At 34.4% G+C, this 13,418-nt stretch overlaps 2 long non-coding RNA genes across 2 annotated transcripts; both read left to right on the top strand.

Moving 5' to 3' along the window:
- Positions 1-1,537: 1,537 nt before the first annotated feature.
- Positions 1,538-11,921, top strand: LOC114301844 (uncharacterized). Its single transcript, XR_003643204.2, has 2 exons — positions 1,538-1,830; positions 7,731-11,921. It is a non-coding gene; the product is annotated as an uncharacterized LOC114301844 (long non-coding RNA).
- Positions 1,837-5,571, top strand: LOC145789857 (uncharacterized). The gene is made up of 2 exons (XR_014328285.1): positions 1,837-5,153; positions 5,307-5,571. It is a non-coding gene; the product is annotated as an uncharacterized LOC145789857 (long non-coding RNA).
- Positions 11,922-13,418: the final 1,497 nt, after the last annotated feature.

Genomic DNA, 13,418 nt, shown 5'->3' with positions numbered 1-13,418 from the left:
TTCACTAAACATTTATCCGTCTCTAGATTTTCCTTTCTTAAAGACAAGCTCATGTCAGTTTCTCCCTCCATTAGCTTGCAGGGGAATGTTGAGGATACACCAGCTAGCTCAGCTAGCTTAGGTTGCAGAAGCAGCTCCAAGCTACAGCTCTAACCACAGCTTCAAACTCAGCTTTGCTGAGTCATCAGCTTAGATATTTTGAATAGATATTTGTAGAATTAGTTAGTTGTAGTGTTTGTTAGTTTGTTAGATCCATTATATTGTATAAAAGTATGAGTGATGTATGCAAAACAGATTCATTTTGAGAATGAAATAGATTTGATTACAAACTTCTTTATAGATGATTGCTGGATGTTGCTGTTGGTGTTTGGCTGTTGTGATGGCTTTTGTTGTTTGATGCTGTGCTAGCTTTTGCTGTTTGTTTGTTATTTTTTGAGTTGTTTTGCTTATGGTTGGTTGCTCGCCAACTTGATAGTGTGCTTGTGTGGGATTGGGCGGCCATATTAGTGCCAACCTAGTTGGGATTAATATGGTCGCTATAATGCTTTTGCACCCATCTTTCCTTTTTGATGTAAGCTTCTTCGTTCATCAATAAAGGTTTTTTAGCTGATAAAAAAAAAAATTGTTATAAAAACCAAGTAATTTGATAGTATCTTTTTTTAAATTTTTGAGACACTCACTACAAAAAATTAAGGTTTTAGAGACTAAAATTTAGGAACAAAATTAGTTTTTAGGTACCAAATATTTTTGTTGCGAAAAGGATTGTTATTATATTTTTAGCAACGAAAATTGAATATTAGTGATTAATTATTATCCTTTTGAGACCAAATTTTTTGTCTCGAAAAATAAACCATTTTGAGATTAAATTATTTTGTCCTTAAAAGTCTATTTATTAGTGACATTTTCAAAATTTTGTCGCTAAAAGCCTTGTTTTTGACTTTTTAGAACGACCTTTTAGAAACTAGCCTCACGACGATAGAAATTGGTCCCTAAATGTCTTTTGCAACAAAATTTTGACTTTTAGAGACTAAATAATGTAGTCTCTAAAACTCTTATATGTTATAGTGACTAATAGATTGTATTTGATTTAACATGAAATGATCGCTGAACACTATATATACTATTTTTTTTTTGTACAAAAATTCTATTTATATGACCTTACTCTTCCATGGATCATATTTTTTCCCACAATTCTAATAACTTTTGAGCTTCCATTTCTAGGTAGAATTAATAACTTTGAGACTATACTAATCGTTAACGAAAATGATGTATAAATAAATGATGTATAAATAAAAATTATATATATATAATAATGTGTCAATGTCACATTTGTATTAATTCATTGGAATTTAAAATGTCTATTACTATGATTCGTAATTGTAAGGGTATTATTGTCACATCATAAATTAATTTTAAATTTTGTATGAAAATTACTTATGAATATTATTTTTTTCTTTTTTTATTAGTCCAAACATATCTTAAGGATATGCTAACTCTAAATAAATGAAAGGCATTATATCATTAAAGATGGTCTCACCCATCTCAGATATTTTCATCTTCCCAATCCTATCTACCATTAGATGAAGATTAGTCTCTCTCTCTCTCTCTCAAATTTGTCCCTCTACTTAAAGGGTCATTGTTAATGATGTGAACAAGTGTTAGCTAGAAAGAAACCCTAGTGAGTGAGTGATGGATTTGAAGAATTCAAATGAGTTCTCAGCAGAAGAAGAAGCATCTTCAACCCCACAAGGAGGACAAATGCACAACTTCATGTCCATGCCTTCTTACTCTTTACCTCGCAACCTTCCTCCCCATCAAGTATTTCTTCAGGTCAACTTCTAATCTCATATACACTTTTTATGTTTACATATTCTTCTTCTTCTCCATGTTTATACCATGTGCGTTATATATCATTAGATAAATTTTGTTGCTTTTTTTTTTTTATTATGTAATAAATGTCAGATATATATGTGTCATATATATGCGATTTTTCTGTGTTATACGTGTAATGATGTAGTTGTAAATTATTACCATTCCGATTTAAATGAAGGAATCACAAATAACATTTTTTTACAATTTCTAGTTGTATGATACTACTAATTAATAATCCAGAAAATAATCATAAATTGTCTTCTATTTTTTTAAAAATAAAAATAAAGATACATCATCTTTTCTTAAAGTATGAGTTTTGTTTCTTTGTAGTCCCTAATATTTCGGTTGTTTCAAATTGGTCTACAACTTATCCAATTTATGACTAAACAGTTATATTACCATCCAAATTGGCGATGGGACTATTTAAACACAAAATTGAATAAGTTTTTTTTTTTTTTTTAACAGCAAAAAACAGCCCTTTATAATGATAAGTACCATACATACATATGAATTACATCAAAGAAAGGATGAGAAAATGTAAAAAGCATCAAAGCATAACCACACGATTCCAACTAGGTTGGCACCACAAGGAATGCCCACTAAAATTGAATAAGTTAAGAGATCAAATTGATACAATTAAAAAAATGAGTTACCAACTTTAGCAATAACAAATATTATATTTATTTGTTAATGTATATTATCAAATATTAAATTTCTTTTGAAGAATGGAAGAGAGGATAGGGATAATGGTTTCATGCAATTGTTGAAGCACAATATTGATTTATTTTGGGCCCAATGTATGATCAACATTCATAATACTACAGGTTCCATTCTTCTTCTTCACTACTATCTTTCAATAGGGACTAACGTAAAATTTGAGTCAAATTATATTAGTGAAAAGTGTAACTAACCAATCAGGATATAAGTGGAGTGAGAAGGTATTCATTGTTATTACTTTAAGGCCTCGTTTGGGAACATGCTAATTTAGTAACTTTTTAGCTATTTGGCTAAAATATGAGCTAAAAAAAACTAGTATGTTTGGGATGACTTTTTCACTTTTTACGAAAAGATGTGCAAAAAGTAGAGAGAAAAGAGAATCTTTGATTTTTTTTGTATGAGTTGTTGGCTTTTTGGCTTTTTAGTAACTTTTTGACTTTTTGGCTAAACCGGCTAGTCCCCAAACAAGGCCTAAGTTTTAGTTTATGTCGAAGGTTATCAATTTTGTTGACCATGCTTCTTTACAAACTTCAAGAGCCAACAGCAGCTACCTCTTGCAAGGATCAAAAAGAAAATGAAATCTGATGAACAAGTGAAGGTAAAAAAAATATCATTTTGTTTTCCACATACTTAAAAAGAATCATATATAAGCAGGACTAAATTTTTGTTGGCATATTTAATGCTTATAAATGGGTTACCTAGAGGTAGCAAAGTCAATCTGAAACAGTGAACTCATTTAATTACACATTTAAAACCTGTTAAAATTTATCTAAATCCATAAGTAAATTTAAATGAGTTGTATTTTACAAACCAAATTAAAGTTAGATTTAAATGAGGTAGACACCAATTTGAACCAATTTAAATAGGTACCACCTCTTTGTTAAGTCAAAGCTCAAGCTCAAACCCAAACTAGAGGAGTCACTAGCCAGAGAGTCATAAGACAAGATGTCTAAGCCTACAGAGCTACAACAGTAGTTATAGACCAAACAACTACAGTTCAAGTAGCTCAAGGGGTTGGTCAAGCTAGCTACAGTTGATGTACAGAGGATGAGCACGTGTATGAAGTTGAGGCAGTTACAATCCACTTGTGGTGGTTAGCTGAATCTGTTAGATATAAACATAACCATGATTAGTTAGTTGACTATATGAGTTAGGTATAGTTATAGTAATTGTATAAAAGAGGCACAGTTGTATTGATTGATTGATATTGAATGAAAAGGTTATCTCTCTCAAAACTCTTTTATGGTATCAGAGCCAAGAAAGCTCCTCTGAGCATTGTATCTTCAACAAGATATAGTAATAGCAGCAGATCTGTAAGAAGCTGCTGTAACAATGGCAGCTACATCTTCTTTTACAATTTCTTCAACCATTTCTGTATTACCTTCCAATCTCAATCTTCTTATTTCAAATCTAAACTCGTTTGTTCCAACCAAGCTTGATTCAACAAATTATATCATTTGGAAGAGTCAATTTCAGAATATATTGAGAGCCACAAAGCTTGCAAGCTATGTTGATAGTTCAGAAATTTGTCCTCCTCCCACAATCAGTGATGCAAATGGTAATCCTATTCCAAATCCTGCATATACACATTGGATCACCATTTATGCACATTTGTTGAGTCGTATTACTGCTACATTGTCATCATCTATTTTCACTTTTGTTCTGCATTGTGGTACAAGTTCAGAGGTATGGACTACACTAGTCACTCGTTTTACATCTCTTTCACGATCTCATGTACATCAGCTAAAGAACAAATTCAATTATATTGTAAAGAAGAATCTTACTATGGAAGAATATTTTAATCAAATTAAGACTGTTTCTGATAAGTTGAGTTTGGCTGATTCATTAATTGAAGATGAGGATTTAGTATTGCTCACCTTAAATGGTTTGCCTAATGAATATAATGTCTTCAAAACTACTATTCGAGCTAGATCTGACCCTATCTCTATTGCTGCTTTATCTGTTTTACTGTGCTCCAAGTCTATTCATGTTGAACACTCTCTTAAGCAAACACAAGCCTCTGATCTGCTTTTTGCTTATGCTGCTACACGAGGCAATTATAGAGGTGGTTTTAGAGGATCTTAGAGGTGGATATCGAGGTCATGGCTCTTTTAGAGGTCGAAAGAGCGGCAATGGCAGCAAATTTTATCAAAACAACAAAGGTGGAGGAGGTGGAAGCAGAACATCTTCTCAAAATCAAAATCATCAGCCTCAAAATCATTAGTCCTCTACTACTGGACCACTGCTGTGTCAAATCTGTGGAAAACCTAATCATTCGGCCTTGGACTGTTGGCATAGATTGGACTCATCTTTTCAAGCATCTTCACTTTCTCCTCCTACTCTGTCTAGATCTCATCCCAGGGCTTATGTTGCATCATCATCATCCATAAATCATGTTCATCATTCTCCTACTACTTCTCCAGATGGTTCTGCTCGGTACTTAGATTTTGCTACTTCTAATCATTTTACTAATGATCTCAATAATTTGAGTACTTATCAACCTTATCATGGTCCTGATCAAGTTACTGTGGGAGATGGCTCTACCTTGCCTATTCAGCATACTAGTAATGGCATACTTTCTACCCCAACTATGCCTTTTACACTTAACAAGTTGCTGCATGTTCCATCTATTGCTTCCAATCTTCTTTATGTTCATCAATTCATTGCTAAGAATAAGTGCACCATTACTTTTGATGTTTGATTCCTTTGTTATATAGGACAAGGTTACCAAGAAGGTTCTTTGTAGAGGATGTCATTCTAATGGTCTTTACCATCTACCAGATTCAGCTACTTTTTCACTTGCTTCTAGACCTGCCATCTGTCTACATTGTTCCACTACTACTTCTACTCATCATGATTCTCTTTGGCATTTTAGATTACGACATTCTTCATTCAAGAAGTTGCACTCTCTTGTTTCTCAGCATCATTTACCTACTATTGCTTCTATTGTTGCTACCAATAAATTGTGCACGCATTGTTGTGTGTCTAAGAGTCATAGGTTGCCATTTACCCTATCTAATTCCTCTGTAAATCAACCTTTAGCTGTAGCGACCCTAATTTTCTTTAGTCATTATTTATTATTATTATGGTTATTATTATCTTATTTTATTTTTGACTTTATTAATTGTGTGGGTCACATGAAAATTTAATGTGATATTTAATGTGGTAATTAATTAATTATAATTAATCTAAATATTTAAATATTTATATTTGTTATATATAAAAAAAAAGAGAGGTGATATATATATTTAATCTTATATTTATATTTATATTTATATTTATATTTATATATATTATAATTATGTTTTATTATATAATATAATATATTATAATAGTTTATTAAGTTAGAATAGGATTAGGTTTTAATATAATATTATATAAAGGAAATTAGGTTAGAATATGGATTAGGGAATCAAAGAAAAGAAAAGTGAATTTGCAAGAGAGCAGCCACGGGAGAGGAGAAACCAAGGGGGAGAGAGAGAGAGATCAAAATCAAAGAGTGGAATTGAGGATTCAAGGGGGACGGCAGAAGAAGGTGGGGAAAAAGAATAAAAAAGATTAGGGTTTTATTTTGGTGGCTTCATTAATTGTTCAAGTGATTCTTTGATCTTCAAAAAAAAATTGTGAGTACAAAATCCACTTCCCTTGATTTATGTTTAATTCGTTGTTTTTATTTATTTATTTATTTTTATTTTTTTGATATTAATTTGATTTTGTATTTATATAAAGATGATAGATTGATTTTAATTATTTTGATTAGTTATGTAGGTAAGGTTTAGGGTTTTTAGATAATTGATTGATTTTAATTATTTTGATTAGTTGTGTATGCAAGATTTAGGATTTTTATATGGATTTATTTTATAGTTGTAATCACACTCATGGTTATATGAAATTAAAATTAATTAGGAACCCATAAATAAATTCCTTATACTCCACCATGACTACAAGGATTGTTGTTTTATTTGAGTGATGGTAAGAAAGAGTGTATAAAAAAAAGTGAGGATTATGAGTGAGATATTTTGTATATGTATATTGTTGCCTCGTTCTCATGAGTAGACGAGTGTTTTGATTTACGCGCATACGTATATGCTAACCATCCGGAGAGTGTGAGTCAATCTAGGGATGATATCCCCGTGCAAGTTTGGCTTCGGAGCGGTGTTAGGTATACAGGATGCATATGAGATATATGTGTAAGCCAGAAGTGGAGGGCCGAAGTGGTGGAGTTAAGGTACAAAGAATTTAATTATGAGTTTATTATTATAGTGTATATTGTTTTGATTTATACAGGTTGAAAAATAGTAAACGATCTCGATAAATTATGAAATTTGAGCAGAGGCATGTATACGTGATTCTAGACAACTTTTGTGTTTTGACTTTTTATTAAAAAGATCAATTAGAACTTATAATCGAATGATCTTGATTATAGTAGTTTTAAATTCATCTTGGCAACGCAAATTTTAGATGTTTTAACCCACGAAACGAGCTCATTTTTATTGGTTTTGCATAAACTGAAGTAAAACATTATTCTGAACACTTTTCGTGTTTTGAACTTTTCTAAAAAAATTCATCTTACAGCAGTTTATTTTCGTTTTCAGGTCTAGATTTTTCGATCAAAATTCGGTTAGGATATTCTATTAAGTTTTTCTCTTAACCTGTTCAGTTTTTACTAAATTCGTTCACGTAGTCTTTTAGGAAATTGGATTCTGTACAACTTTCGTTCTTTCAGTTTAGTCAATTCGAATTATTTAAGCATGAAACGGTGCATTTTTATACTTCTTCAGCAAATTCCTTATGATTAAATTATACTAACTTTATTTTGTTGCAGGATGGTGGGTCTTACTAACTTTTTATGTAGGGCTAACCCACCATATTTTTATTTTTATTTTTATTTTGCTTATTTTATAATCAATTTATATTACGTTGTGTACGGACAAGAAACTAAATGCCACCGTATTTCGAGAAACTACCCATTCATCTCGGTACAGTTGGAACTACTTGTCTTGTCCCGTAACAGGAATTAAATGTATTTTTGTTTGTGTCTGGTGGGCACACGGGTGTTAAATCTTGTACTCATACCAGTATACCTGTATACTGACCCGTTTTGTCTCTTGGCAACTCGGGTGCGTTCTGTTTGAGCACAGCCGAACTTCATTTGCAGGATTAGTTGGGGCTACGGTGGTGACATGGAGTAACCATAGTTTTTTGGGCATATCTCTTGGACTTCTTTTGTTTTCTTGAGCTTAGGGTTGATATTAGTTTATGTATTTATTAATTTTTTTTTATGACTTTAGTATTAGGATAATTTGGCACGGTTTGTAACCGTACATTATTTAAGTTATTTTGACTATTTATTGTTACTTTAATGTTAGAAGTATTGAATAGTTATGAGATTATGGTGGATGGTTTGGTTGGCATTTAGTTTTTTTGTTTCACCCATAGGATTTGAATAATGGAATATTGATTGGGGTTCAGTCCTAATTTAATATTTAATTGTCTAAATTTTGGGGCGTGACATTAGCTCTAATCCATTCTGATGTACGGGGACCACTTGCTGCTTTCATTTCCAATTATAAATACTATGTGCTTTTCAGTGATAGCAAATTCACATTGTTATTTTCTCTGTCTTGCAAGAGTGAAAGTTTTCTCCGAGTTTGTTGAGTTTAAGGCTTTTGTGGAAACACAATTTTACACCAAACTTAAAATTCTAAGAAGTGATAATGGAGGAGAATATTTGGCTACTCAATTTCAAAATTTTCTTAAAACTAAGGGTATTGCTTATCAGCTCACTTGTCCCCATACTCCTGCTCAAAATGGAGTGGTTGAGAGAAAGCATAGACACTTAATTGCGACCATTATCACTTTCATGCATCAGTCTTCTCTTCCCCTCAAATTTTGGGTTGATGCTCTTGCTGCTTCTATGTTTCTCATTAATAGGCATCCTACTTCTAAGCTTGACAATCTCACTCCTTTTAAAGTATTGTTTAAACATTCTCCTGATTATAATTTTTTGAAAGTGTTTGGCTATAGCGGCTACCCTTGGCTTCAACCCTATACCAACTTCAACAAAGATCCATTCCTTGTGTTTTTCTTGGCTATCAGCTCTCCACAAAGGGCTATAGGTGTCTTGATGTGTCCAATGGTAAAATTTATGTTTCAAGACATGTTCTTTTTTATGAAACTACTTTTCCATTTCAAGACTCTTCTTTCTGTGCTTCTATTCCAGCTCCTACTTTACTTTAACTTCACACTTTCTTCTGGCCTCCAACCAGTCCTCCCTCACACTCTATGTCCTTAGCTCCTTCTATTTCTACAGTCTTTACAGTACCTCCGTCTGTAGTTCCTCTTTCTGTAGCACCTACATCTGCAGTTTCTCCAATCCCTATTTCTACTACTACTATAGCACCTACTGCAGCACATGTTCCTTCTATTCTTATTTCCTCTATATTTGCTACAACTCCAGCACCTCATACGGTTCCTCCTATTCCTATTTCCTATTTTCTATTTTCTCTATCTCTGCTGCAACTCCAGTACCAACTACAGTACCTGTTCCTCCTATTCATATTTCCTCTATTCCTATAGAGTTGCTTCTCAGTCTGCCTTCCCGTAATAATCATTCTATGCTTACCAGATCTAAGACCAAGTGTGTGTCCACTTGCTTCTTAGTTTCTATTGATTCCATTGAACCATCTTCTTACAAAAAGGCAGCTCTCTCTTCTCAATGGCAAGCTGCTATGCTGAATGAATTTGCTATTGGTTCAAAATGGGTTTACAAAATTAAGAAGAATTCAGATGGTACTATTGCCAGATATAAGGCCCGTTTGGTTGCTAAGGGTTTTCTCAAAACAGAGGACATTGACTTTCAGGAGACGTTTAGCCTTGTGGCCAAACAACCAACTGTCAGGGTTCTTCTCACCTCAACTCTCTATTTTCAGTGGCCTATCAAGCAACTTGATATCTCTAATGTCTTTCTTCATGGTGTCTTTGAAGAGGAAGTCTATATGCACTAGCCTTAAGGCTTCATTGATGCCTCTGCTCCTCATCTTGTTTGTAGGCTTCACAAGTTTCTTTATGGGCTTAAACAAGCCCCAAGGGCTTGTGTAGACACCCCATTTTTTATGGCCCTTTTCTTGCAGGTACATCCAATGATGAGCCTGCTTGATTGCCGAACGCTCAAAGTCTCTAGTAGAATGCCCTAGCTTTAAGCATTTCAAACCCTGCATCCATTTTGTCTCATCTTTGAACCATGCCTAGGTCTTTTCAGCCTGAAGTTTTTGATGTGCATTGTCTTCCATCAATGAAGCCTTGCCAGCCACCACTGATGGCCAGCCAGCCACCATTGTATGCTGCAGATATTTTGTGATATTTTATGCTAATTGTTTGCACAGATTCATGCATCTTCCTACACGTGTATGGCTAGTTGTTTGTGAAGGAAATTTGTGTATTCTATATATAGGACACCTCTCTCTCATGTGTGGGGGTTAGAAAAATTTGAGACATAAAAATTTTCTCTCGCTAGATTTCTCTCTCTCTTGCAAAATTGTGTGTGTTTGCCTAGTTTCTCTACACTTTTGCCTACTTCTCCTAAACCAAATCCTCTCACCTTTGAGCTGAGGTTCCTTGGGGATTTCTTGGAGCTCTTGAAGGTGGTTTTGGCTTGAACTTGTGCCTAAAGTGTTCTTTGCTTCAAGAGGTAGAATACTAGTCTTGTTATCTTGTTTTCAATACTAGTTTTTCTATCTTTTTCAATTGTTTTTGGGGCTGGTTTTGAACTGTAAAAAGCTCTATTTTTGTGGTTTAAAAATGGTGGTTTGAACCCTTTTTTAGTTAAGGGGTGATTCACCCTTCTTATTTCTTAGTTTATAAAGCTTTGTGTCTTTATCCATCACTTTAAAACCAACTTTTTTGGGCCTTTTAACCGCTGAATTTCAGAGGTTTTTCAGTGGCAAAAATCTCATTTTGAAGTCTAAAATTGGAGAGGTTAGCCTCCCCTCTTTGTGTCTTGTTTGCATGCTTAGTTAACCTTACATTTTAGTATGTTTTTCTAGCTTAACTTAGCTTAAGTCCAACATGTTTTTAGCCTCTGAAATAGCTTGCTTTAGCTCTGTTTTGGGTTGTTTGGTTCATTTGAACTTTGTTTTGTGTAGTTGTAATGTAAATCCTTGCACTAGCTTGTTGTTTTAAGGCTTTAAATATCATTGGTGTGACTTGGCTGCATATTTTTAGTGCTTTTATCACTCAATTTCAGCACCTAAATCTCTGCAACCTCCTTTTTTGCTTCACTCTTTCATTTGCTTTTGAGGGTTGTTTCAAACTTGGGATCCTTTAAGCTTGATATTGAGGTCATGCTCAATGGTTTAATCCACTTTGAGGGTTCATTATCAAAGGCATGATCTCTCTCTTGCCTTACACTATCCCTTGGTTGACACTTCCTTCACCTTGGAGGATACTCGCCAATGGACAAATTGATTAAAGAATGATTTGGTAATTAAAACGTGTAAACAAAGTTGACAAGTAAAAGAGGCAAGATAAGCATCTCTTTTTATTGCATTGCATGTGTTCAAATCGAACGTTCATTTGAACACAAGGAAAATAAGACTTTTCATGCTCAAAAGTAATGAAATGTGTCATTTTCTTAGGTCTCCATTGCCCTTAATTATGCATGATAGGGTGATGATCATTTTGGTCTAATTTTGCATTTATTAAACTTGCACAATTGGTTTCACAAGTCATCATGCAATGAAATTACTTGATTGATGGTTTATGAACCAAATTTTGTCCCTCCTTTGATTTGTCCATAAAAAGGAGAGGTGAATTATGCAGACAACCCTTGGAAAAATCCCTTTTTTGCTCTGTTTGTGCTCTGTTGCAGCATAGTGATACAATGCACCAATGGCCGGCAGTGCATCATTTCTGGCCGGCAGGACACCTCACTGGCCGGCAGATGGCCGGTAGTTTCCGTCCATGGCTGGCAGGCCACTGATGTAAATATCAGCAAAGATTTGGTAAGGTGAAGTAGAAAGGTTTTAGAAATGCTCAACCCTGCAAAAAAGAGGCTTTCAAGAGCAAAACGGAGGTCTTTTCGAGCCAAAACCGAGCATGTGCATCTTCCACTTCCCAAGGCAAAGCAATGGCAGCATAGTTTAATGTCTTAAATGCTTAGTTCGTGCGCATTTGTGTTGTAAATTAATTAATTAGTTTGCTAGTTAGTTAAAGTGTTGTAATAATTAGTAATTAGCTTAACTAGTTATTCATTTGATTTGTAATAATTAATCTAATTTGTCTAATTAGCTTAATTAGATTAGCTTAGCTTAGATTAGCTTAACTTTTATTCATTTGAATTATCCTTTGCGAGGGCGTAATGTTGTAATAAGTGTGCTTGCGTGTGCGTGTGTGTGTATGTTTTCCAATCCCGTGTCTTTCTCCTTTTTATTTAAACGCTTTCGATGGTTAGATTAGGGACATGTTTCAATTAGCATACCTTATGCTTGCATACATTCATCTTGTCTTGCATGCACCGAGGCTCGGCGCATCATTCAAACTGCATTGTCGTTTCAATAATTTTTTGAACACGTGTTTAATCGCATGTTATCAAATCAATTCATATGTCATAATAGTAGCCAAGCCTATTAATTACATATTGCATGTGTTGCATTACGCATCTTGTATAGTTAGGAATTATGCATATTTTTCTAACTCATGTTTTCCTAGCTCGGAGTACTAGTGTAGACGTCCCCGAACGCCCCGGGAGGGTTAGTCCCGTTCTGTTCATTTTGGGGTCACTACAGCTCGGACTCTTAAATGTCACGGTTCCTGATCTGAACCAAAGAGTCCAAATCCGGCAAATCGTTTTGAAAAACTGATTTTTTGAAAAAGTAATGCCAAATATGGACTGCTTTGCCAGATACAGAGTCGCCACCTAAATATTTTATTTTGGGAAATTTAGGAAACCCTGACTCGGTGCCAAAAGGCCACGTGTCCGTCATCACCAAAGTTGCCTCGGCTCGGGAACTTGGGTACGATTGGGGAAGGTCACTTCGTGAGCACCCCTGCTCGCCCGGTCATAGATCGGCCTCTACTAACCATGATATCAATTTTTGAAAAACATTGTGAGTTCTTATTCCGGTTTATTAGCCTAGGTTACTATGTGATGCGCGCAGCATACAAATATAGACCGAGTCGCCTGAATTGGAACGAAACATTTCATGCTTGTTTTTTTGAAAGTGGTTTGCTACCCGCAGGTAGGCTTTAAAACATTTGATGATTTATTCCAATTTAAGTAACCCAGCCTTCACCCACAGGCATTCAGGCAGTTATATCATATAAGCATATAGCCTCATGGTAAGCATGCTATTTATGGCAGTCACTCACACGCATGCAAGGATGCTAAAGCATAAAGCTTACCGAGTACTCCAAGCCAAAATAGGAATTCATTAGAAATCATGCATGATCCTAACTATACAGAAATGCCTAATGCAACACATGCAAAATGCAATTATAGCAAGCTCGGCTATTCTAAGATGGTATATGAAATGTTACAACTATCATGTATTCAACTTTGAAATTGAAAGTACAATGCAGTTAGTATGATGCGCCGAGCTCGGTGCATGCAATACTGATGAATGAATGCAAACATGCTGTCATACTGTATGCTAATTTAAATATGCCCTAATCTAACCATCATAAGCGGATAAATAAAAGGGAGAAAGACGTGGGGTTGGAAGACATACATCACACTCACGCACACTTATTACAGTTGTGCCCTCACTCGGAGGGTCCGAATAAATAATACAGTCCCGAATAAAAGAATATTACAGTCCAAAATATTACAA

The sequence above is a fragment of the Camellia sinensis genome, chromosome 4 (genome assembly GCF_055761805.1).
Source record: "Camellia sinensis isolate YWXY chromosome 4, ASM5576180v1, whole genome shotgun sequence".
Taxonomy (NCBI): Eukaryota; Viridiplantae; Streptophyta; class Magnoliopsida; order Ericales; family Theaceae; genus Camellia; species Camellia sinensis.
This window is presented reverse-complemented; position numbering and strand designations above follow the sequence as displayed.